General features: G+C 36.2%; 1 long non-coding RNA gene across 3 annotated transcripts in view; it reads left to right on the top strand.

Moving 5' to 3' along the window:
* The first annotated feature begins 1,662 nt into the window (after window positions 1-1,662).
* The window catches only part of LOC131040533 (uncharacterized), a 41,043-nt gene continuing 17,353 nt past the window's right edge, over window positions 1,663-25,352 (top strand). For 2 of the 3 annotated variants that reach the window (XR_009104880.1, XR_009104881.1), the window contains exons 1-2: window positions 1,663-1,842; window positions 1,984-2,900. This is a non-coding gene — a long non-coding RNA (uncharacterized LOC131040533). Of the gene's footprint in view, window positions 1,843-1,983; window positions 3,109-25,352 lie in introns of those variants that run through there. The other variant, XR_009104879.2, reaches the window with a different exon arrangement.

The following is a 25,352-nucleotide window of genomic DNA, read 5'->3' as shown; positions in this document are numbered from 1 at the left end:
TCATGGCATTGATGCATATAATCACGTGGCAGTGAGCCATAGAAATTCTGCAGTATTGAATACACGTGACACATGTTTTGACTCTTCCTATGATGGCATATATACTCCACCTTTGAGATTGTTACAGGTTACTCTTAGTGCGGTATCGTTATCCTTGTTGTGTCAAGGGTTATTTGACATCGTGCTCTCCTACTTCAGGTACTGTAGTGGATCTCTCATTTTGGTATGGGATCCGGGAATTGTTTTGCTTGGGAAATTTTATCAGAGTAGAGCAATGGGTTGCTTGATGTTGCTTGTGGGCAAGCAATCTCAGGAAGGGAGGACTGTAATGTCCCCATTTTTTAGTGATATCTCAAGAGTCCTAGTTTTGCCTGTTAGCCACCTCCATAGGCAAATTAATTGGTTAGGAGGTAATATTTTCCATCTTTGGGGGCGCTTATACTTAGTCATTTATTTGACTTGGATGGATAAATACATGTACTTCATAATATTTTATTATAAAGTAATGATAAAGTTACTTTTTCTTAAATTAGAAAAAATAAACTTAGAAACTAAATTTATAAAAGCACTTTATATTAAGTGTTTGCTTAAGTGAGCACTTGGGCCCACCTTGCATGACCCTCAAGAGGCATATAACATTTTAAAATGTTTTAAGATTTCATAAAGTGCATATCCAAGGTTGGGCGTGGCTTTTGGAAGAAGGGAAGATTCTTTTGGAATCATTAAAGATGCCTCCAAGTGGTGCGATTAGGGCTTGGGATGATTAAAAATATTTTGGGAAAGCAATTTGGCATTATTGTTATTGATTGTTTTAAGAAAAGAGTTGTTTCAGGTCTGCAATGATTTGCAGGTGTGCTGGAAGGAGAATTTGGGACATAAACCTCAGAATTCTTCAAGGTAGGATGAAATCCCTATCAAATTCTACCTACCGATTTGCTAGAATTGCTTATATCTTGCCAAAAAGAGTCAAATTCATTGTTTCTTCAGCTGTAGCAGTTTGGATAGGGTCTGATATACAGATTAGGACAGTTTATTTGGTAGAAAACAATGATTTATTGCTTTTGGTGTTTGGTCGTACCTTCCGTAGTTGGGCCGTACCATTCCCCATGCCTGGATGAGCAAATAAAATAAATGTGAGGGTTTGGCATTGAAGTTTGTGCTTGTCAGGGATTAATAAAGGCAGATTTGTGGTTAATCCAGAGATTTCATAATGTGCGTGAGCTGCACCAGCATTTATATGAGCATTTATTTGACAGGATCCTAGACATAAAAAGGGGTGAAATTAATGTAAGAATCAATACATGAGAGTATGTACATATATGTATAATAAATACATAAATAGAATGAATGTATTGAGATAAGTGAACATATGAATATGGTGAACAATAAATGTATAAGAATGTATGTAATGAATAAGTAAATGACATAAAATAAAAAATCTAAAATTTACAAAATTATATATTCCTTAATATATCAATGGATTAATACACTATCAAATCTAAAAAAATTAAAAAAATTAAAAACAAAATATTATAGATATACCAATTCCAGCATTACAAATAACTATTAATAATAATATAACACCCTTGTCCCATCAATTCCTTTGCCATTCAATGTTAATATAGATTTAAGACATTATTTAGGAAGTCAAAAAAGAAAAGAAAAAGTGCCATTCAAAAGCTTAAAAAGGAGAAGTTCCAATATTTAAATTGACCCCTGTGCTTTCTCTCGTTTGTCCAATGTCATGGTTTACTTCATCGATTCTCCACTGGACAAAGCTCCTTCCATAAACTTTACAGGATATTTGATATTCCATCTGCTCCTGCTTTAGAAACTCCTCTGGTTTGCCTCTACATTATCTTTGTTAACACAATTTGTACTCACATGACTCCTCCTGCATTTCTTGCTTCATTGAAATTTATGTTTTTCCCATTATAATTCAAGCGTTTTTCCTTTTAATTTATGTCTTCTGTATTCTACCAGCAGCCAAATCCTGCAAATCTCAACTTGAATAGACAGACTGTCTCAATTGCACAGCATTCTTGCATTTAGACACCCAAGTGTCTTCCAGGATTGATCACTGGGAGAAATGTTGTGAATTCCGTGAAACACCCGTTTCAATCACTTTCAAGCACCCCAATGGCCGTTTTGCTCTTATTGGGATTATCTGATAAATGTGTTCATGCCTACAGGTAAGCTGCCAGACAGCTTAGATTTCCTCTTTGTTATCAATTTCTCAAGCACCCACATGTTTGTCTAGACTGTTTTAAATTTCAAGTTGTTTTTGAGTTCTAGGCCCTACATGATAACCTAAATGTTCACATCATTATCCTGTATACATTCATTTAAATCCTCCAATGAGGTTCGGAAGTAAGCAGATGTATAACCAACTTGCAAGTTTATTTGCAAATCTAGTACTTAGGGGATAGGATTATGCTTTCTCCTCCTCCTTCATGGTGCCTGATTTACTGCTTCTCCTCTTTGTCCTCATCCATGCTTCCCTGATTCTATCTCTGATTCTTGTGGGTGTAGTCCTACTGTTAATTGGTGCACTGATCGTTTCTTTCCTTGTTATACTCTGGCTGCTTGTGTATGATCTCTATAAGCTGCTGTTCCTGGCGATGCATTGCGTGAAGAGTGTAGTGTCCTGTCTGTTTTGGTTTTTGCTGTTTTTTGCGTCCTTGGTGGTTAGTAGCGTGGTGGGAATTGTGAACACTGTCGTAGGCTTTGTTCATTCAGTGATCTCGGAGTATGGAGTATGGACAGACTACAACACTTCCAGCAATTGTTCCAGGGACTATACCTAATCATGCCTGTCTTACACTCACCCAAGTTAAGGCAAGGTGACACCCGACTGTGAATGATGGTTTGGTCCACTTTACATGGAGGGAACTGTTCAGGTAGCTTCTGATATAATGTGCATGCGCTTTGAGCAAGTTTTCTTACTCCACTTCTCCAACAGAGATATTTGTGCTTTACTGTTATATATCCTGCTTTTCCATTTTGAATTTCTGGCTGAAATTCACAGTTTCTCTAAACCCCCAATAAAATTGCACTTTTCATTTTTACTTTCTTTAATTTTACAAAACTGCACTGAGCTTGCAGCAATGTTTTCATTTCCGTCTTTCTTCCATTATGTTTATGTTTTTATGATTAGCTAGAGTTCCTTGATAATATGTATTCTAGAACACATCCCTCAGGCTCTATGTCCTCCATTAAACTGTTTGTATGTTGGATGCTAGAGGTTTGGTCAGCTGCAACAATGTGGAACCCAATATTTCAGGAATACATTTTGAGAACTCTATGAATTTATATAAACAAGTTTATCATGGACTTGCACATAAAAGAAAAATAAGAATAGAACTTAATCTGTTATCCTCTTATATCATTAGTAATTGGTTATTATTAAATCAAAGGCAAAATGCTATGGTTTATATCATTAGTACCTATTACTAAATCAAAGGCAAAATGCTATGGTTTTTCACATTCATGAATTTCTTTATTTTCATCACATTCATGGTATAATTAATCTCTCTAAGACATTTCAGATTTACAAACAAAGTCAAGATTGAAACGATTCAATTTATTCTAGAGTGTTGCAATCGATTCTCTTAAAATGTTGAAAATAAATTAGTTAGAAATCTTTGTTTTCCCCACTTTAAGTAGCTACTTATCGACTTTAAAGATTTTCTAAGCTTCTCCTGCAATTTAAATTCTGAAAAATAACTTGTGATATTTTAACTGCATCGTGTTCAGTAATGTTCAAATTTACGCAAGTAAAGTTTCAAACACATTTATATGGTAGAGTACCATGGCTTTTGTTTTCCAAATCTATCAACCTGTTCAAGCAACCCTTACACAGTGATACAAATCTGCATTTAGCACACCTGATACTATCATCTTCTGTAGCTTAATCTTATTTGATGAGAGTTCGTGTTTATGTTCTCGTCTATGAAAGCCTTCTGTGTGACATGCAAAACATCGAGTGTACAATATCTTAATTCCTCAACTTTTTAAAGTTTGGGTTCTTTCAATTGTAGGTCGCAATGTTGTTCCAAGTTAGGCCCTCGAATCGAGGCACAAGCTTTGGTTCGTTAATAACTATGCTCTATTAGGAACTATAAATTTATATTTCCCTAGGATCATCTTCCATCTGTCACTAAATGGGCAAGTTTGGGATCCCTTTGCATAAAACCATAGGTTTATCTTAGCAGAGTGGTGGCCCGGTGGGATACAAGAGTCAGAATACTGGTGAAGGTCGAGAAACATAGGCTTTGTCAGGTCCTAAATATTAGGGTATAAGGTGATTGTAAATGCACTTGTTTAGATTAAGTTTACTGATAAATTGCAATTTTAGAGAAGATTTTAGTATGATGAATTGCATTCTAGCTGTATGGTTAAATTGGATTTATTGTTATGAATCAAACCAAATTTTGAAAGAAATGAAAATTGCCCTAAAAGATGAAGTATCATTTCCTTAGAGTACAGGATACCTTTTTTATACGGAAGTATAAAGACACTGGAACTCTGATCTGATTACAACCAATAAAAAGAACAGTCCAAGCTCACAGGTAAGCCACCCACTTCAAAGACAACCATTCTCCTATGTTGAAGTGCTTTTTCACCAGATTGAACAATTTCGATTCTCATAAATCAACAATCAATAACTCCTATTTCAATCAGCCTTAAGTCTTAACTACATATTAACAAAGGACCCTTTTCTTTAATTGAATTATATTTGTGTAATCTTAAAGCAATAAAAAAATTTCTATAAAAATCTATCTTTAGCCTTTGCATGAATTTATTTATTCTAATTCCCCATATAATTTAAAATTTATCTAAAAATGCAGTTAACTAAACGAGATCAAATTCTATTTTTATATCATGCAAAATTCTACTTTGTTTGCATGAAATATTCTACCTTTGTATCCTTCATACTTATCCTTCAAAGTTTATTTAGATGGACATTTTATCTCGTATATACTTTATTTGTTTCTGCATGGATGTTATTACTAATAACCTTATCTTCTCTTAAAGATGTGCTCTGATGCTTAAATTCTACCCTACTTGACTTGATTGGTACCTAATCCAGTAAACAATGAAGTGTGTTGAAGTATATTAGATTCCCCCAACAATGTGTTTTGTATAGGGAGATCTTTCTACGCACCAAATTTAATGTAAGAACCCAGATTCTTGAACTTTCTATCTCTGTTTGGAGGCCATTTTTCTTCAAGATGGAAACTGGACTTGAGGCCATATTGGATTGGAGCTGAAACACTGCATCCTTCATCTAATTGTCAAATTACTTGGCCAAGATTGTTATCAAATCTCGGCTAACTATTTTCTTTTTTTCAACCCAATACTAAACGGTTTATCACTATCACACAAGTGAATGATACAATCTGCTATATATGTTTATCTATTGCTATGGTTTACTTCAATTTTTTGTGCACTTAAACTTTTGGCTTCATTTAGATGTTCTTTTTTAACCTACTTATTTTCAAGTTGAGATGCATATGTTCTCTACAATCATCATGAGTTGATGGGTGTGACCATAGTTAGAAGACTTGGACTTGGTGGACTGATTTTGCTTAGGATCAGAAAATTAAAAAAACCATGAAATATAGAGTTTTTTTAAAGATTTAAAGCTTTTACTATGAATTCTATAATTAATCAAGTTTAAAGACATAAAAATCTTATCAATTAGAAGCTACTTTTATTACATTCACAAAGTATACATCAATCAAATGAGTGCAAAAGTGGATTTGAGTTGAAAGAAACAACATTATTCAATATATAAATATTCTCAAGTGTTTTAGCTGCACAAAACTCATGGATTATGATATGTTTGATTAAGAAAGAATGAGATATAAAATAAGGACTCGTTGTTAAATCCAAATCCTGATTCTATGTCTAATGGTCACCTTCAATTAAACTAAGGAATTGCACAAAAAGATGAAAGAAATAAGGGTTCTCTCACACACAACTCGTTGTTGTACCAAAAGGTGGAGTGTGCTCCAATGGATTTGTGATTGAGAGATGTGATGTAGCTGCTCAAATTGACAACATGACTTTACATTTCATGAGCTTATAAAACATAGCCCATATGATGTGCTATTTATAGATTGGGAGGATGATTGATGAAGGGCTGAGATTGATTGGAGAGATCAATGGATGAGATTAATTTAGAGAATTGGAGTCATGATAAGCTTCCAAGTGGCATCTTGCAATTGGTGCATAAGAGGAGTTCCAAGGTCCAAGAGATTTGGGTGGTGGAAATCTTCTTGAGGAAAGATGAATGATGAGGATCAAAAAGTTTACTTATTTGGAAGTCAAAAAAGTCCTTTTTGGATTTATGTGAAGGGCTAGGATCTTCTTGATTGAATGCATTGGGCCATGTACATGAATGACATGGGCAAGTTTGACTTGGCTTAAGGGTGCCTAAGAATGTGCAAATGGATTTATTAGTTAACTAATTGCTTTTAGCCAACTAATAATTTGAAACAAGAGGAATTAAATAAATAGTTTGTATTTATTTTATTTTTAGAGGATAGGGATATGAAGGGTGAACTTAAATAAATATTGCATTTATTTAATTAAGGCTAGACTATAGAGGAAAGGGTAAAATGATACATGAATTAAATAAATGATTGAAATTTATTTGATTAATGCTAGGAAAATGATTGGAAAGGTTAATTAAATAATTGGTTTCAATCAATTAATGCTGGAAGGGGATAAATGCAGCTAAAGATTCATTTACTTGGGATTTAATTGGATAAAAACTTGGGAATAACAAAAGGTGTTTTTCCATTTGGCATGGCTCAAAATGATAAAATTACTCTGGATTTATTTAAAAAAGACTCAAGAATTAAAAGTGTGCTTTTTAAAAATAGAGTGGGGGTGGCGGAAGCCTCTAGCAGAGTCAAGGGGCAGAATCCCTTGCCACCAAACCCAACTTAAGGCCTTTGAGACCACACAGACATTCATGGTGCATGCTGTTTTTCATAATTTTATCATTTTTAACCAAGCTCCAAGAGTCTAGATTCGAAACCCTTGAAAAAACACGTGTGGAAGCCGTAGATTAGTAATTGGGTCCTATGTTCCTAACTACTTTTTGCTGGTTTTTGCTAACGGTCTTGTTTTCTCCTTGTTTGTTCTTGCAAATGAAATAAATAACCCAACAAAGTGATGTAGATCTCTTTCAAGTTTTGAGGTTATAGTTTTTTATTTTTATTTTTGCTTTTTCAAATCACTTTTACACCTCTGTTTTAAAGGTCAAATCTGAGGCTTGGGACTTGGTGAGTCCTGCAAGTCTTACCAGACTCACTAGCAACGGGGTCCAAATCTCTGGGACTCTTTTCATGCTGCTCGCCTTGGATTTCCCTGGTGTGTCTTGTAACACTGATTGTGACAGTTGCACTTGACACCCAAACCATCAATACTTCCTTCGATGCTTCAAACTGAAATTATGAATCTGCAGCATTCAGCATATGTTTTTCTAGTGAGCTTGAATCTCTTGACGCAAGGATTGCATCTTGTCAATAATATATACCCTTTGGATATATCTGTGCTATAATTTTTTGAGGTTGACTTACACTAGCTTGCAAAATTTCAGATCTTTTTAGAAAACTTAGCCTGAACATACATTATTCAACTATGGAAATTTTGTGTGCCATATCTGCAGGTTATAGGAGTTTTGCATGCAATATCTGTAATGTTTGTTGCAGAAATTTCTCATGTAGCATATGCTACTCCAAGTTGGAAGACTGCTTGTGTTTAACTGTACTTTTAGTGGATCCAACATCACGGGCAATGGAGATTACATCATGATGAACTGATAAATTCTTATTGACAATAGATTCATGTTGTTGAACCCTCAAAAGAAAATTTTTGACATCTACTCCAAGTGCTCGGCCTTATGTGATGAAGAAGAAAATGATCTATTTTTCATGTCCAACAGTAGTATTTGTAACTTGTATGGTTTTTGTCATCTGTGTCAAATCTCTGCTCATACTTTCCATATTCTAAACTTAGGGCTGGAGACTTTCTTGCATATCCTTTTTTTATGCCTCTTTTATCTCATACTTTCTTCGAGTCCATTCTGGAACAGCTGTTATCACTTCACAAGATGGTAGAATAACACTCTGATATCCACTGTAACAAGCCTAAAATTCTGGAATTCATAATTTTGGAATGGAAATTACCCTAAAAATTTTGAACATTACATTTTTAGAGTTAGGGAAAGAATTTATCTCATGGAGGACGCTGAAATTGTATGTGATAACTACCAATAACCCAAACTGCTGAAGCTAATAGGTAAGCCACCTCCAAATTTGAAGATAACTAATCTCCTAGGTAGCAGTATCCTTTCAACTATATCGCACAATTCCAATTCACATGAATCACGCATCACTAATCTCCTTTTACAATCATTGTCCACTACTTATAAAAAGAGAAAACTTGTCCAGAAATAAGTAATTTTTGATTCATCACAAAGCAGTCCAAAAATTCCTCTAAACTATCCATGTCTAGCATTTGCATGGCTTTATTTTTTCTAATTTCATGAATGACCAATAAACAAAACTTTATATTTTAACAATGCAAATAACTAAACTAGAATAAATTCTATCTTTATAGTATCACAAAGAAATAAACAGCATGACACGTAGGACCCAGACAAAAAACTAAAGAGTGCAATACTTCACCTGTACGGTGAAGTCGTACTGGCACCTCTGTACTGAATATCGTACAGCTACCACTCCTGACCACGTATAGTATGCACCATACTCCGTACGGTCACTCGACGAGTTTCACTCTCGGCAGGATCTTCGTCGATAAGATTATTGCAGGTGCGGGAATGAATAATCAACACAGAGTATACACCAACAACATTGAATGGCCAAGAACCAGATATTTGTAATTATATTCCACACGGTAGAGATAGATCCGACAATGAAGTACAAAGTGAAATATTAGAAATGATATCTCCAACAGTAGACTAGGGTGGCTGTTAACCACCGGAACTGCGATTACAGAATAGGGAGGGTCTTACCTCCGAAACTGCAACAATGCCAAACTCCAATTGTAATTCGCAAATACAAAGAAAACATCAAATTCACCATCATACCTACAACTATGCCAAACTCGGCCTTATAAATGGGCTCCGAGAAGTTTCCCGAAGTGTTACAAACGGCCGACATCAAAAGTTTATTATTTTATTAATTTGGGCCCCTTTATTTAGTAATTAAATTAATTAATTAAATAAGTCCTTATGATATCATTTAAAATTTAGGACCACTTAATTAATTAACTTAATTAAGTCACTTAATTAAAATTGGGGACATTACAAACTTCTAAACTTCGTTTTCAAGATATTTGCTTCTGAAATCAATATATTCCCTAATATACCACTCAGGAATTAGGATAGGTGTTTGTGGGGATATCTGGGTAAAGTGTAGATGCATCATCCATATTCCCACTGTCCGAGGAGCTGTCCAGTAGAACCTGCTGAATCCCTACATCAGGAATACCATCACCACCAGGATCGTGCTTATTAGCAGCCTAAATATAATCTCTATCCACTTTATGTGGAATAAAGCTCGTAGGAAAATTTGTATCTTCAGAGCCTGCATCATGCATAGGTTACCCATCACTTTTCTCATCTTGATGATGGATCATGGAGTGTGATCTGAAACAATGATGTAAAAAACTCTCACACAATCACATCCAGAAAGACTATCAATTATTGCTCCTTAAAAGTGATTGTCTGGAATGGGGGGGTCCCTCATTATCAAATTTCTTCACCTATTCATGTCTTTTGTTAACCTACTGATATGGTGGAAAAGTGATCCTAGGCTAACATGTACATTAGCCTAGAATCAATCTCTTCTTTTCACATACATATCTTTAGAAGAGGTGTAAATGGGTTTGACTTTAGTCCTCAAGAGAGAGCCAATTGTCTTGGATCCACACCTGATCTGTTTATATGTTGGTTATGTGTGGTTGGGATTGATTGAAATTATGCAACGAACTAGGTTAAAGGAAGCCAAAAATACAAAACAAAAGAATAGAAGAGAGTCATAGATCTATAAATCAGACACAAAGAACCTGGTGCTGAAATCTGGTGTTGATTATGTTGGACTAAAATGTTGGGTGCTTCTATGTTGAAGATTGTTTTGACAAAATCCGATGTCAGAATTGGAGTCAGGAGCCTATTGGGTTGCAGTCCTAAAAAATTCAAGAAGAAGTGTCCAGGCACTAGCGCCCAACACTAGTGTCCAAGGATTTTTCGTTGTTCAAAATATGGGATTGTTCGTCAATGTCTTCTTTGTTTGTTTGTAACTTTTGATCATCATCAATCTTTAGATCTGAACCTGTACACATGAAAAGGGGAAAAATGTTATGTTGTATATGGGCTTGCTTATGTCAAACCTTGTGTTGGTGTTCCCACCTCCACAATAATAGTGATGACTGATAAGTCATCGGGTGCTCCCTCAAGAGTAGAGGCAAATAAATAATGATGATGTTGAAACAACAATGATTGGCTTAGATGTGAAACCCTAGCTTCACACCAAGTGTTGATAAAGTCCTGCAAGTGTTAGTACATAACATGATAACAAATAAGAAACAAAATTACTTCAGTTGTGGATGACATCGTGCTTGATAATATCCTCAGATTTCTTAGCTCAGTTATTTGATTGTTTGATCCTTAGAGTACTTGGAGAGAATAGATTTCATTAGATTCCTTTGCTAGGCCCTTCCAAATGATAGAGGGAGTCACCTTTATATGTGACTTTCACCTTTTCACTAACAGTTATCTGAGACAAGCCAACAACGAGATTACAACCATTAAAGGCCTGAAGCTGGCATTCAAGTATTTGAATTTGGAGCCAAATTGGGAGGACACTAGATTGGGTGCTAGTGTCAAGCCCAATTTAGTTGCACAAAGGGCTAGGCACTAGATGGTGTGACAAATATTGCCAATCTAGACTCGAGACAAGCTTGTTTGCACAAGATCAGGCCCAACCACCAAAACAAGTGCTAAACACATCGTAACATTGGTAAGGATATACAATTTACGACGCTACACCTACAAGCTAACCTAGATAGAAAATCATGAAAATAAGGACTTCTCTAGAGAAGCCAGTGAGCAATCTATATTGTCCTTGAAACACATCTTTATTCCTTTCAATCCAAATGTACCATAAGATTTCAATAGAGAAAACGAACCAAAGCCTAGAAAAACATATAGACAACTACCACCATACTTAATAAATCTGAACACAATATCCCAATAGTCAATAATACTTTTGTTGAGCAAGCCAACTTGGATGGAAGAAAGCAATCTCAAACCAATTTAGATATGGGAAAATAAATTAATAAATGGTGCAATGACTCCAGACCAAACACAATTTAGCCTCAGCAAGAAAATAGTTAACACCAACAAGAAGTTTGTGATGAATTAACAACGAATGGAAAAATGACTTGTTGGGTTTGAGGAAACCAAACCAAATCCATTTAAAGCTTGTAGACCAAACATCCACTGGGTCATTAAGGTCACATAGGGAATTTACTTTGTAGAACTAGTCATTAGAGAAAGATAGCAAGGAGTAAATGTATCTAGTACATACATTCAACGTGTCATGTCCCCGCCATGACATTTCAATCATTATCAATAAGAAAATCCTCTTATTCATAAGACTCGCGATTTTCTGCCATTCTACATCAATGCATAACATAATGGACATAACAAGGGGATGTGCATGATATTAGCTAATGAGGAGGTGCCATCACATCCAAAAGCAACGGCCAATTGTTAAGTGAAGAGGTGTGGATTTAAGGAGTAATCTCATTAAAAAAATAATATTAAAATAATATGAGCGTCATCATTGAAGAGAGATGTCACCTTGAAAAGACATTTCAGAAAGGACATGACAGATCAGATGGAATATTAATAATTAGATACGACAGTTTGAACATACTTGTGGTTTTTGGTATGAGTTCTTGTACATAGCATGATAGATATTATCTGCTCATTGATGATTAATAATATGTTGTTGCTTATTTCTAATATATAGATATATAAAATACGTGACATAATATAGGATGTTCTATATATATTCTATTTTTCAACCATGGTAGGGGTAATGAGGGATTACAAAGAGGGGAACGGCGATGGGGTACTCTTCTAGGTACGCCATCTCATGGTGGTGACCAAATGGTCCCATGAGGCCAAGGGGGTACAAGGGGTATATTGCCTTTGGGCTTAGAAGGGATGGGCCTCCAGGGCAGCCTATTGTGAATATTTCTTATTCCTCTATCATGACGAGTTAATATACCAAGAAGTCCAATCATAGGAAGTGGGAAATGGATGGCAAGATGAAGGGGAACGGTTATATGACACCTCACTAGGTATACCACCTCATATGTATAGCACAGGCCACATGAGGCCTAGAGGGATGGTATATTTTCTCTTGGGCCTAGGGTAGAGGATCTCTAAGGAATCTTATCGAGTCACCTTATCCTAGCTTCTCTATGGTTGAATTTCACGAATAAATTTGAGATATCTTATGATTAAGTTTATGTTCCTAACCCTAGTAGGAAAGTTACTTGGAATTGTGATTTTAGGGCAAAAACTAGGGCATTTGCAAAAAGAGACATTACATGACTTACACCCACCAATATTTTGAATATTTTTCTATATATCCTCTCTAGTAAAATACAATTTAGGCTTGAGAAGATCCCAAGGTAATTTTCACTCCTCTAGAATGTTGTCCAATTCTCTTAGCTCTTTTGAATACCAAGATTTAGCAAAACATCCTCCAATACAAGCCAAAGGTGTGTCTTTATGCCCACAACTCCACCAGATAGATTTGAAAGCAAGAACATGACCTTTTTTGCAGGAAAAAACTTCATGACTAGTGGTACAGTCTGTAACAATGACCTAGGCCTTTCAAATTGAATTGAAAATAAACCATAGGGTCTCACCTTAAAATTACCAAATAGAATGTTCCAAATATGCAACGCAAACCATTAAGGTTTCTTTTTTGGTTATTTATTGACTAGATTATGCTGAATAAATAGTTTCCAATGTTCATTTCCACCAACTTCCCTAAGCAATCATTTCACAACAAGAGTTACTCCTCAATGAAAGAGATTTTTGAGGCCCATTCTCCCCAATTCTCTTGGTTTAGTATATAATTTCCACACAACTGCATGCCCTTTTTTATTTTATTTGCCATATGAATGTAAGAAATTTATAATGACCTTGTTCATTTGATCCATGTGTGAGGACCAAACTAATGCAATGTTAGCCCAACACAATTCAAATCAATTAACTTAAACAACTACAATAAACAAATAGGCATAGTATTCATTTGGGAAAACAACAAACACAATGAGGAACACATTCTTAGTCAAACAAAACCAAAAAATATCCAAATATCACTTATTTTTTCAAATAAGAAGCTTACATGGGCTTTTGTCTCTTTGCTGTTGTGACATTTTCATACATCGCCCCATTGCAAATGGGGACCCCAACATTTATGCTTCTTAGGTAGATGTTTTTCTTAGATTGCCTTGGCTTAGCAATGATTTCTTTAGTCTTTAACCTTTTAGTGAGAGGAGGTTAGCTCAGGTTGTCAACATGCAAGACAGAGGTTAAGTCACTAGGGTTTTTCATGGTCAGTGTGTCGAGATGAGATCAAGTAACCTAGCGAAATTGAAAGATTAACTGGCAAGATTGTCTATGTGAGCATGTCATTTGAAATTCTGTGCAAACCAGGATAGAGGTTGTGCCCTAGGAAGTGTGACCTCAGGCTTACAAAATTCCCTTCCAATGATGAAACACATCCAAATTCTTAAGAATGAAGGCAATGGATTCATGGAAATTTGAAGAAGAAAAATTTGACTAAGTCAAAATTTTGCTTAAGTCATGGTCCTAATACTAGCTTGCAATTTGTGCAAATGAACCCTAGAAATGTGCCTATCCTAGAGAGGCAAGAATTCCAAGATAATCTAAGGCAATGCTAGTAATGGGTCAAAAATTAAAGAATTAGGGTGCAAAGACAAAATTTGGTTTAAGTCAAGATTTTGCTCAAGCCAAGAACCTTACCCTGAGCAACAAATCTATGTGAATGAAGCAAGAAATGCGCCCAAGCAAGAGATGATTTAATTAAAAGCAACATCAACATGGGCATTTGAATGAATGATTTATGCAAGCAAGGATAAAAAATAATGATCAGTTGTGCAAATACCCCCTTAATTTGTGCCCAAGTTGTGCAAATGCATGATCAATTTGCGCCCTCCCTTGAAGCTTTGTGCAAATGATCATAGAAAATGTGCTCAAGCAAACAAACTTTGTGCAAACAAATGCCAAAAATGCGCTCAAGCAAGTAAAAATTGTGCAAATGGACATGAAATTTGCGCCCTCACTTGTGCAATTGAACATGAAGAATGCACCCAAGAAAGGCACGCCAAAATGACATTGCTGAGTTTGCTAAGTCGGCCACATGAAAGGAAGCACTCAAGGAAGGAAATGAAACAATTTGTTTCATTAGCCAAGTAGGCCTTGGAGATGAAAAGACACCACCTTTTGATGATCAAAATGCCTGTATAAGGAGTGGGTTGAGCATTTCATTTGCTCAACTATTCAAAACATTATGCCAAGTCTCTTCCCCCTTCAAGCACATTCAAGTAATTCAAAAAGCCACCCTCAAGATGTGCTCCTCACCATGAGTTGTACAAGATCATGTTTCAAATCTGCTTTGCAAGATTCAGCAAGCTTATCTTTTGTGCAATGGAAGGGAGAAATCCCACATTAGGTTCATGTGCAGATGGATCCTTGATTTGTGCCCAAGAGGAGAGAATGGGTTCATTTGTGCACTCTGCAAAGGGTGGGTTCATATGTGCTCAGACCTGAGAACCATAGGCAATTAGTAAAGGGTTCAGGCACATAAAAACTCAGACATGAGGCATGTTGGATATTAACCAGGGGAAAAGGCGTAGAATTCTGACCTTGAAGCATGGTTTGGATCTTCTAACTCAACTATCAGGTCCTAAAGCATGAAAATCAGACCTCAAGCAATTGAATCGGGCCTTAAGGCACTGAGAGATGAGACCTAAAGCTTAAACTCAGAATTGAAACAACAAAAAATCATACCTGCGAATTTGTGAGCAGACCTTAGGACTGATTACTGTATGCGGGAAAAGCGGGTCGATAGAACTCAATATATGAAAAACGGAGCTCTATGGAGCTTTGCTCACACACCCACAGGACTTCTTGGTGTAAGTTATGGAGTAATGAAGTATTACTCAGCTTTCCAAGGTTGGTCCCATGGTTCTCTATCTTACACGGTCCCTCAAACCAATGTTTTTGCTCTCACATCACTGAGCAAAATGGTTTAGGGATGGCAAATGCAAGAATGAGGGATGCTTTTTGTTGATTTAATATGAGATGCATCCTAAGCTATGCATGATTCTAGAAATGCAGTAAACTAATTATAAGATGACAAGGTTAGTAAACAAACTATCCTAGCATACTATATTAGTTAATGATTTAAGCTAATGATAATAGAAATACTCTAAAATGCATATTAGATTAATTTCTATTTTAAAGAGAGGCTAAATGATGAGCATATATGAAATGAAAGCTTGAATGTATTTGAGCATAAGTATGATACTACAAACTTGGATGATAAAAATGGAGGGATGAGAGCTCTATTTATAGCAAAAATAGGGCAATGGATGGCTAGGATTGAAAGATTCAATCAAGGGTTGAGTTTGAAAGTTGGGAATCCATGTTTGCAATTGGCACCAATGAAATGGTGACAAATGTCAACATAGGGTTGGGTTGAGAGAAGGGGTTGGAGACATTAAATGCCTGAGAAGACCTCATGGTTATCTAGAGGGTAAGGGTCAAGCTTAAGTTAAGATTACCCATTGGATTAAGTTTTAATCCAAGGATAAACTCTTGTGCAAATGATTAAGGGATAACCATGGTCAAAGCAATGAATGCTTGATGAGACCCTTGGGTTATATGGAGGTTGAGTTAGGCAAAAAGTCTCTAACCATGTAAGAGGGTTGAGTTAACCATTAATGGTTTGGGAGACTTTGGAAAATTAAGTGGTTGAAGACTTGAAGCCTTTAATGGTTATCAAAGACTTTAAGGGTTTGAGAAGTGACTTCCCTTTGCGTAGGGATGTGACAAAGTTTAGGAGATGGGTTAGGCTAATTAGAAGCGATTAGAAGAGTCTAGAAGGGGGGTTAGGAATAGGGTTTAAGAAGCAAGTGGGAGATGTAGGATTTTTGCAAGTGGATGGAGGGATAATAGGATTTAATTGAATTTAATGAATTTCCTTTAATTTGGTTGCAATTGGGGAAATTAAATAAAGTTATTTAATTTAGGATAAACTATTTAATTAAATCTGAATTTAATTAAAAGTGGATAGAAGGGATTTAATTGAATAAAATGATTTATTCATTAAATGGGTATAGTGAATTTAATTGAGTAATTTACTTAATTAAATAGAGGAATACGGGTAATTTAATTAAATTGGGTTTAATTAAATAGAGAAATGAACATAAAATATTCATTTAGGAATATGGTCATTTTTATACGTCTACAATTACAAACAAGTTTCATGCCAACAAAAGTCATTTCTGGAATTAGGAGTGCAAATCTCAGATTGGGAAGGGTTAGTGAGAAGTGTAAAGTATGAGGTATTAGTGTTATTATTTTTTATTCATTAGTATTTGATTCAAGGATTCCTTTGTTTTCCAGGTTAAAGCTAGCAGCTGGATGCATGGTGCGGGGAGGTGAACTTATCAATAATAGGGGCAAAGTTTACAAGTCAAGGTGTAAGGGGCTTGGGGCAGCATTTCTCTACATCAAGGTTAGAGCTACAAGTCACAACCTCAAGGATTCAAAACATTCAAGGTGAATCAAGATGTTTAGGACATAGCAATGAAGGACACTACATCAAGATATGCATTGAGGAATGTTGCAACATAAAGATACTTCACAACAAATGCAAGCAAGATGATGAAAATCAAGCATTTAAGGATGGAAATCATTACATTAAAATTCAAGAGGTTAAGCTTTAGAAATAAGATGAGGATTCACAAAGCAAGTGTTGGGAACAATATAACACAAGGAATGCATCAAGGCCGGCAATAGGGGGGGTTCAACATGTCCAAGACAAAGAGTCAAGCTCTAGAAGGCTTTACCAAGGCAAAGAATTTTCAACATCAAAAGGGCTTGAAAGAATATTTCAACAAGGATAATGCAATTTGAGAATATGATCATCATCACATCACGCCGGGCTTAGAGATGTTGAGTATCAAGAGATATTGCCCAAGGTATCAGCACTTCTTCATGATGAAGTATCAAGTCTACAAGGCAGGTTGAGTTGGCATCCTAGTCATCATCAACCCACTCAAGTTCTTCCAAGTCAGCACGTCCAAATGCATTGAACCTGACTGATCTCAAGGAGAACAATCACACATGTGACACATGTCATTACAATAAATATCATTTCACATACCTAACTTCATTTTCTATTGTTTCACATTCAATGTGGAACATATGTCAAATCAAATATAATTTTCTCATTGGCCGAAAAGGAGTCTGTTGTATTACAATAGACTCCTTTTCGGCCAATGAGAAAATTATATTACAACAGACTCCTTTTCGGCCAATGAGAAAATTATATTTGATTTGACATATGTTCCACATTGAATGTGAAACAATAGAAAATGAAGTTAGGTATGTGAAAGTTGTAACAATCCCTTATTAGGGTTTAACTGTAAAATCTTGGCCATTGATTGGTGAATCAATCTAAGCCATTGAATTGTATTGGAAGCACTATAAAAGGCTCAAATCTCTCATTGTAAAGGTTAAAGTTAGCAGCCAGATAATTAGGAGTAGTGTAGAGTAGGAGGAAAGAAGGAATTGTTGCTAAGACTTGTTGATTTTAATGCATGATCTTCATTGAGGCATGGTGGATGTCTATGTGTAACGTCTACATGTTGCATGGTTTCTTGTTACTTCTCAACTTTTAGTTGAATTTCATTGATTATGATGGAGAAATGTATTGATGTTGATAATTCCTTGGTTCATACTTTTTGTAGCTTGCTGATTGTATGCTATAGTGCAAAGTTAGCTTGAACCTCATACTTGTGCTTAGTTCAATTATGGACTCTTATTCAAGTTGTGTCGTGTATGGGTATTTGCATGAGTATTCATAATATGAAAACCTTTCTCATCCTTAGAAGATTGCACTAGTTTTGCATAGTTGTTGCTAGCGTGGCGAAGCAAAGCCCAGTTTAAGTAATATGTCTGTCTAAACCATAGTTCCAGGACTCTCTAGGACTCAGAGAGTCTTGGCGAGTCCCGAGTCGAGTGACCCTAGCCAAGTCTTAGGGGCTCGGGACTCTCCAGGAACTCGGACTCTCCAGGAACTCGCTCTAGGCAATACTCACTAGAAACTGTTTTTTTGCCAAGTCCTGATTCGGGTGGGCCTTTCCGAGTCCGAGTCTCGTTTCTATGGTCTAAACACCATCCCTTGCTATCATTGATCTTAGGAATAGACTAGCCTCTCTAAACCCTTTTCTTTTGTCTTTTCTTTGTTAGCGGAGATAGATCCAAGTTCTAGCAAAGTTCAAGCGTAAGTCCCCTTGTGATTCCAACAATATCACATCATACACACTGAGTCTATCCAAGAGCACATCAAGACCTGACATTCAGAACCTTGGAGTCATCCAATTTGATCATGCAGTTTAGCACTTGGGAGGATTTTGTTCAAGAGAGGATAAGATAGCTTGGTATTTTATTCTATGTATGAAGTGCATAAAAAACATATCAACATTTACCAAAAACTCCCCTCATAACTATCCTTCCTAATCTACTTAAAATCCCCCTTTTCTCAGGAGTTACCCCTATTAAGAGAACTCTAACTCTCTTTCTTTCTAATTTTAGCAATCGCATGCAACTGTTCATCAAAAGATTGGTTGTTAAATATCTTTCTAAATTTAGCAAATACAATTACAATCATTTCCTACTTCTGAGGATTTAGTTGGTGGTCAACCTCCTAAGTCTTAGGAATTTGTTTGCATCATTCTCCCCTTTTAAAATTTTGGACCTCTTGGTTCAAAGCTTATTTACATGAACAAACTTCAGCAAATTAAAACACTTAGGATTTTAACAACCTGACTATTACATTTTTTGGTGATGTGGGATTGCTTTTTATCCAAGAATGCTACTACATCAAACATCCAGGAAAGAGTTTGGAATAACTGATAGAACCATTCTTCTTCTTGAAGAATCAAGCGATGGTGTTCCCTTCCACCAAATTAGATATCTCTACAAATCATCATGTTTTTACTTCCTTTTTTTTCCAACCTCTTGTTGGAATAAGGATCTTCCTCCTCTGCCCATTGACTCTCTTTCACTTTTCCTTAGCTTCTTGAAGGTTTGGTAGTCCTCCATTGAAAATAATCATTGCTCTTTGCATCATTCATACCAGCTCCTCTTACACCTGCACATAATATGTTAAAAACATAAACAAAGTTAAGGGAATACAAATTTCCCATAAGTGCTTCCTCCTCCAATTATGCCATTTAGGCATGCTTTCAAATTTTTCTTTTATGAGGTATTTATTTCTTCACTTTGCCTGATGTTGTTCACAAATCAACTCTTTTTCTTCATTGTCCTCTTTTGCTGCAAAACAAATGTTAGCGCTTTTATTTCTTTTCTCAATCACTCTTGTTCTTTCTTTTAAGAAAATGATGATATTCTATTCTTTCTTCCTCACTAATGAGATTCTCTAGACATTCATCTAGCTGTTTTTGGCAAGTTGTGTTCTCAAAAAATATTAAATTCTCATCAGATATGGGACTCCTAAAGATCTCCATCTTTGCTGCAGCTTCCTCTTCAACGTGGACTGCTTCCACTACTACAACTGTTTGGGCATCCTCTGTGATAGGCTACATTCCTTCTTATTGCAGTTTTCCAACTCTTCTCTTTCTGCATTGTAAGTTTCAATGCCTTCCCTTCTTCAGGGTAACATAACCCAACAGCTCCATCAAACTCAACAATCTTTTCATCTTCATCCCATTCAACTATATATGCTCCTTGTGACTCTTGGAAGATCTCAATCAAAGGTCTTCTATCTATCAATATTTCTGCGAACTCTATCAGTATTTCTGCAAACTTGTAATGCCCCCACCATTACTTATATAGGAACTAGGGTTGCAAAATGAAGAAGAGCCAACCTAGGGCTTAGGTGAAAATAATAAAGATCATGGGCCGACTCTCCTTTGTATTATGAATGAAATAAAAAAAGAAAACCCTATGTCAGCTGACCTCATGAAAATAAAATAAAATGTATTTAATGCAAAAAGGGCTGACCTGAGTTATGGCACCTATTTCGGGAGAAATAAGTTTAATTTATATTTCTTTCAAAATCTCCTTGGCCGACCTAGTTCAAGGGATATGTCTTTTGGTCGAAGAGGCACACTAGGTGCATAAATAAAGGTTGATTGGAGGTCATTTTGGCAACTATTCCTGGAATATCTTTCCAATCAAAAAAGAAAAGTATAAGAGCAAAAAGTCAGATCTTTAAGATCAGATTATAAGAGCAGAAAATTAGATCTGAATCAGAAATAATTATTTATCACAGGAATAATATTCTCATCCATCTGTAGTATGCAGAAAATAAGAATTACATCTGATTCAGGGGAAGTAATTCGATCAGCATCAGCATTCAGAAAAGCAGATCAGAGAAGTTAATGGAACGAAGTCAGATCAAGTTCAGAACATTAACAGCCTGATTCAGCATACAAGACTAACAATATTTCTGCGGTTTGGTATGGAAGTACTAATAGTTGACAATATGATGAATATATTCAAATTAATCACTTGGAACTATATAGGCTATCTAGAACATAATATTTATATAATTTCATTTATACTAAATGAAGGCAATAATGCCTAATCTCTATATGGTTGTCTAATACTATCAGCCATGATTAAGGAATATGTGGATACAAGGAGGAGAAACAACGATGAGGTCCTCTCCTAAGTACACCACCTCATGGTGGTGATCGAATGGTCCCATGAGGCCAAGGGGGTGTAAGGAGTGTTGCCCTTGGGCTTAGGAGAAAGGGATCCTTGGGACACCCTACTATAATGTCTTGACTTCCCTATCATGATTGGCCTTGAGATTAAGGAATTCAGGTCATAGGGGGGAAGATTAAGGAAGGATGGTGAGGGGAATGGCTACGAGTATCCTCACTAGGTACGCACCTCATGGTGGTGACCGAATGGTCCCATGAGACCAAGACGGATTGAATATCCACTCTTGGGCCTAGGGTAGAGGAACATTCAATCACCCTAACATACCCTTATCTTAGCCTCCCTATGGTTGAGATCCATCATTAAGTTATGTCTATGTTATAATCAAGTTAATGTTTCTAAACCCTAGCAATGAGAACTATGTTTTGCTTACTATTTCTAACAAAATATTTGTTAATGTTTTTCAATGATTATCTAACATGTTTGTAGGACCTCAATTTGGGTGATCTAAGTTGGCACGCAACCCTATTCCATCTCCTACTTCCTTGGAAATTTTATTTTAGGGAAAAACTAGGGCATTTAATAAAAAGGGACATTACAAGTGGTATCAAAGCATGATCCTGCCAGCTTGCAGGGTAAAGATAAATCAATGGATGCATTCTAGTCAATGAGGAGTCTAACAATACGTGTGTTTGCATGTATGCTCCGTGTTTACATATATTTATGTGTATGCTCCGTGTTTGGCATGTCTACTACGTGAGTATCTATGATTACTGTAGACATATTCCTATCATCATGATTTTTCTATTTTTGGTTGGTGTAGAACACGAGAATAACTAGAGTGAACCAAAAGAGAGATGAATTTTCTTAGAAGGGAACATTGCATTTAAGGTCATAGATGTGTGTCATACTTCTAATCCTCATCTTAATAAATAAGTTCTTTCTTTAATTATATCTAGGATATTATGCAAACATTAGGAGAACCTAATCAAAGCTAATTATATCATATGAAGGAATCCAAAGATTACAAATCTTTAAGGGTTAGTTAGGGATCCTCGTATTGAAAAAGATTTGGTTAAGACTATCATTGCTTGAGGACAAGCAATTTTGGGAAGGGCAGACTGTCATGCCCCCACCATTACTTATGTAGGAACTAGGGTTGCAAATTTAAGAAGAGATAGCCTAGGGCTTAGGTGAAAATAATAAAGATCATGGGCCGACTTCCCTTTGTATTATGAATGAAATAAAAAAAGAGAACTCTATACTAGCCAACCTCATGAAAATAAAATAAAATGTTATTTAATGCGAAAAGGGCCGACCTAAGTTATGGCACCCATTTTAGGAGAAATAGGTTTAATTCAAATATCTTTCAAATGCTCCTTTGCCAACCTAGTTCAAGGGATATGTCTTTTGGTTGAAGAGAAACATTGGGTGTATAAAATAAAGGTTGGGACAAAGAAGTTTGGATGTTCGCCAAAAAATGGCAAATAGATGGAATGAAAGAAATTGAAGGGACCCGATAAACTTAGTGGATCTTCTATTTGGGATTCACAATCAGAATAGAAAGTTTGATGATTGGAAGAAGTCTGAAATTACATTGAAACTCCACAACTCCACAAAAGTTGCAAGAAATGAACAAAAACACCCCAAAATTAGAATTTGACAGATTTTTCACAACTTCTAATGTCTAACAGGATCATTGGGGATGAAGAGGAACAATACTAGGCAATAAGGCCATGGGAATAACCGTTTGATGATTTCTCAAGTTGGTTATAGATGATGGGCAATTTTTCGGCATTTTCTAGGATGAGTCCCAACATAAAGCATGGGTTAGAGGGTTTTACAAAAGAGCTAGAAATGTTTATACAAAATTTTGCCCCTCTCTTATTATTATCATTAACATTCTTAGATTCCACAGTTTGAGAGGAAGGAATAACTTCTATGGGATTCTTCTTATTCAAAACTTAGAGTTACTTATCATCATACCACCATTTGCATGAATAACAACATATTCATCCTAGTCTGAGAACCCTTTTGAAAAATATTTTGTATTGTCAACTTCAGTATAATTCAAATTAGTTTTATCCATATCAATTCCATACCTTCTTCAACAAAATTGTAATCAACAAAAATATTAGTATTGTGAACGTGTTGATGTGTGTTTTATGCACATAACATTTCAAAATAAAATACCAAGGTAATTTACCCTCTCTTGAACAAAATCACCTCAGATGCTAAGGGTAAGATCAACTAAAATGATTCCAAGGTTTCTACACGTTAGGGCTTGACGAGTGGGTAACTCAATGGTCGATGTGAATTGTTGTATTCACTTGGGGACTTACACAAATGTTAGGAGTATCTTCTTTGATCATGAAATATGCGGAATAGGTGTGCTGACAACTTAGGATTTAGCAATGTATTTCCGGACTTAATTCTTACTAAAAAATGGGCAAAAAGAAAAGGGTTCAGGAAATCTATTCTAGGCCTAGGAATGTAGGAAATGATGAACAAGTTTAGTGGAATCAAACTAGGCAGGGTCTCACAAATAGGTATTGACACAAGCTTAGTGCAATCGTCTAAGGTATACTCAAGGATTTTCAGACTATCGCCATCACACGTTTACACCATCCAAGTTGATGCTTGTCAAGGGACACGTAATAGTTGAAGTTAAGCTTACTCAAATTTCCAGTCGACCACACAAGGCACACTTACCAGCGGTAAGAGGCTAGTGGTATAGATTAAGGATTCCACACAAATATATTCCACAAATCTTTCACTCAATCTAATAAACATGAAAATAAATTCTAATCTAACTTGGAGGAATTGAGAACCATGAATGCAAAGACAACATTTGAAGAGCAAAATCACCAACAGTTGAACAATGATTTAGATTCAAATAGCTGCAGCATATACCAACAATTCTACAAAAAATCTCTCTTACAAATGAGAGACAAGGAGGTATATGTAGAGTCTCTTACAAAATGGATGGCCAAGATTTAAACTAAATCAAGGGTCAAGATCGTGCCAACAAAACTCTAGAATTGCCCTAATTAGGGTTTACATAAAAAATGGTGCCACCAACATGTGGCCCACTAAAAAGATACCTAGTCATCAAATAGGAATCTTCTAGAAGATTCCTCCCTGCATCTCTTTCTCTCCTAGCATACTCCAAGAACCTAGCCAATACAGAATCTAACTCCTCCATGGAAATGCTAGGTAAGGTATCTTGTTGCAAATCAATCACGTCCAATGAATCTGAGGAAGCATCCAAAGTGTTCTCCCAATCTAGCATGAGCTTCTGCGAACTATGAACATGAATCAACAAAGAGACCAAATCATCCATCTGACTCTTCTTCAAAGAGTCCAACTGACAAAAATACATAAGTTTCATCTTGTCTCCTAATTCGGCTAAGTGTAAACCACTAGCATCACTAACATCAACACCCAATAACTCCTCAATTGAGGCAAGTATCTTCATCGGAATGTCCTGAATCAATCCTTCCATCTCTGTACAACTCAGCTGGGCACTCTCATAAGTTGATTTCTTCACGGCCAATGAACAATACCAGCCATGGAAATTGTACCTGTCTCCACTGTGCACAATGCTCTTGCTGATCAACGTGGACTTAGGAATCTTCTTCAAAGCTCTGAGGCGTGGAATAGTCTTCTTTTGAATAGGTCGGAATTCTTCCCAAACTCCCTTCAAATACTGGATTCTAAACATGAGCCCTGTTGTCCTATCATATGCCTGGACAATCTGAGTAAGGAAATCATCTGCCTGTTTTCTTGCACTCTCAATCCACTTCTCCACCTCCGAGAGTGTATCTCTCGCTGCCTCATAGTGTGAATGTAGTCCATGATCAACCGCAATAGGGGAAATAAGGGTGGGATTCTCACACCTTATCCCCGCAATATACTCTCTAAGTCTAATATTTTCTTCTCTGTACTTCTTCTCTTCAATTTCTCTATCTAATCTTGCACTGATCGCCCTAAGGTTATCAGCAACCTCCTGAAACTCTTGCTCTCTTGTAGTACGACCAAGGGCAACTGAAGTAATCTGGAAATCCATAGGAGTAGCAATGTCCGCTGTCACACCCCCAATAGGAACAACCACCTGCGCAATCCGCATTCCTATCTCATCTGTAGCTATGTGCGACAAAATCTCAGCTCTCTTGGGTTCTTTCTCCTTATTGCTCCTAGCTAGGTAGTCATCAATGTTATCAATAGGTTGTACCTCTATCATCTTCTTACTCTTTTCCATACTTTTCATCAGCCAATC

This window comes from Cryptomeria japonica, chromosome 6 (assembly GCF_030272615.1).
Source record: "Cryptomeria japonica chromosome 6, Sugi_1.0, whole genome shotgun sequence".
Lineage (NCBI taxonomy): Eukaryota > Viridiplantae > Streptophyta > Pinopsida > Cupressales > Cupressaceae > Cryptomeria > Cryptomeria japonica.
This window is presented reverse-complemented; position numbering and strand designations above follow the sequence as displayed.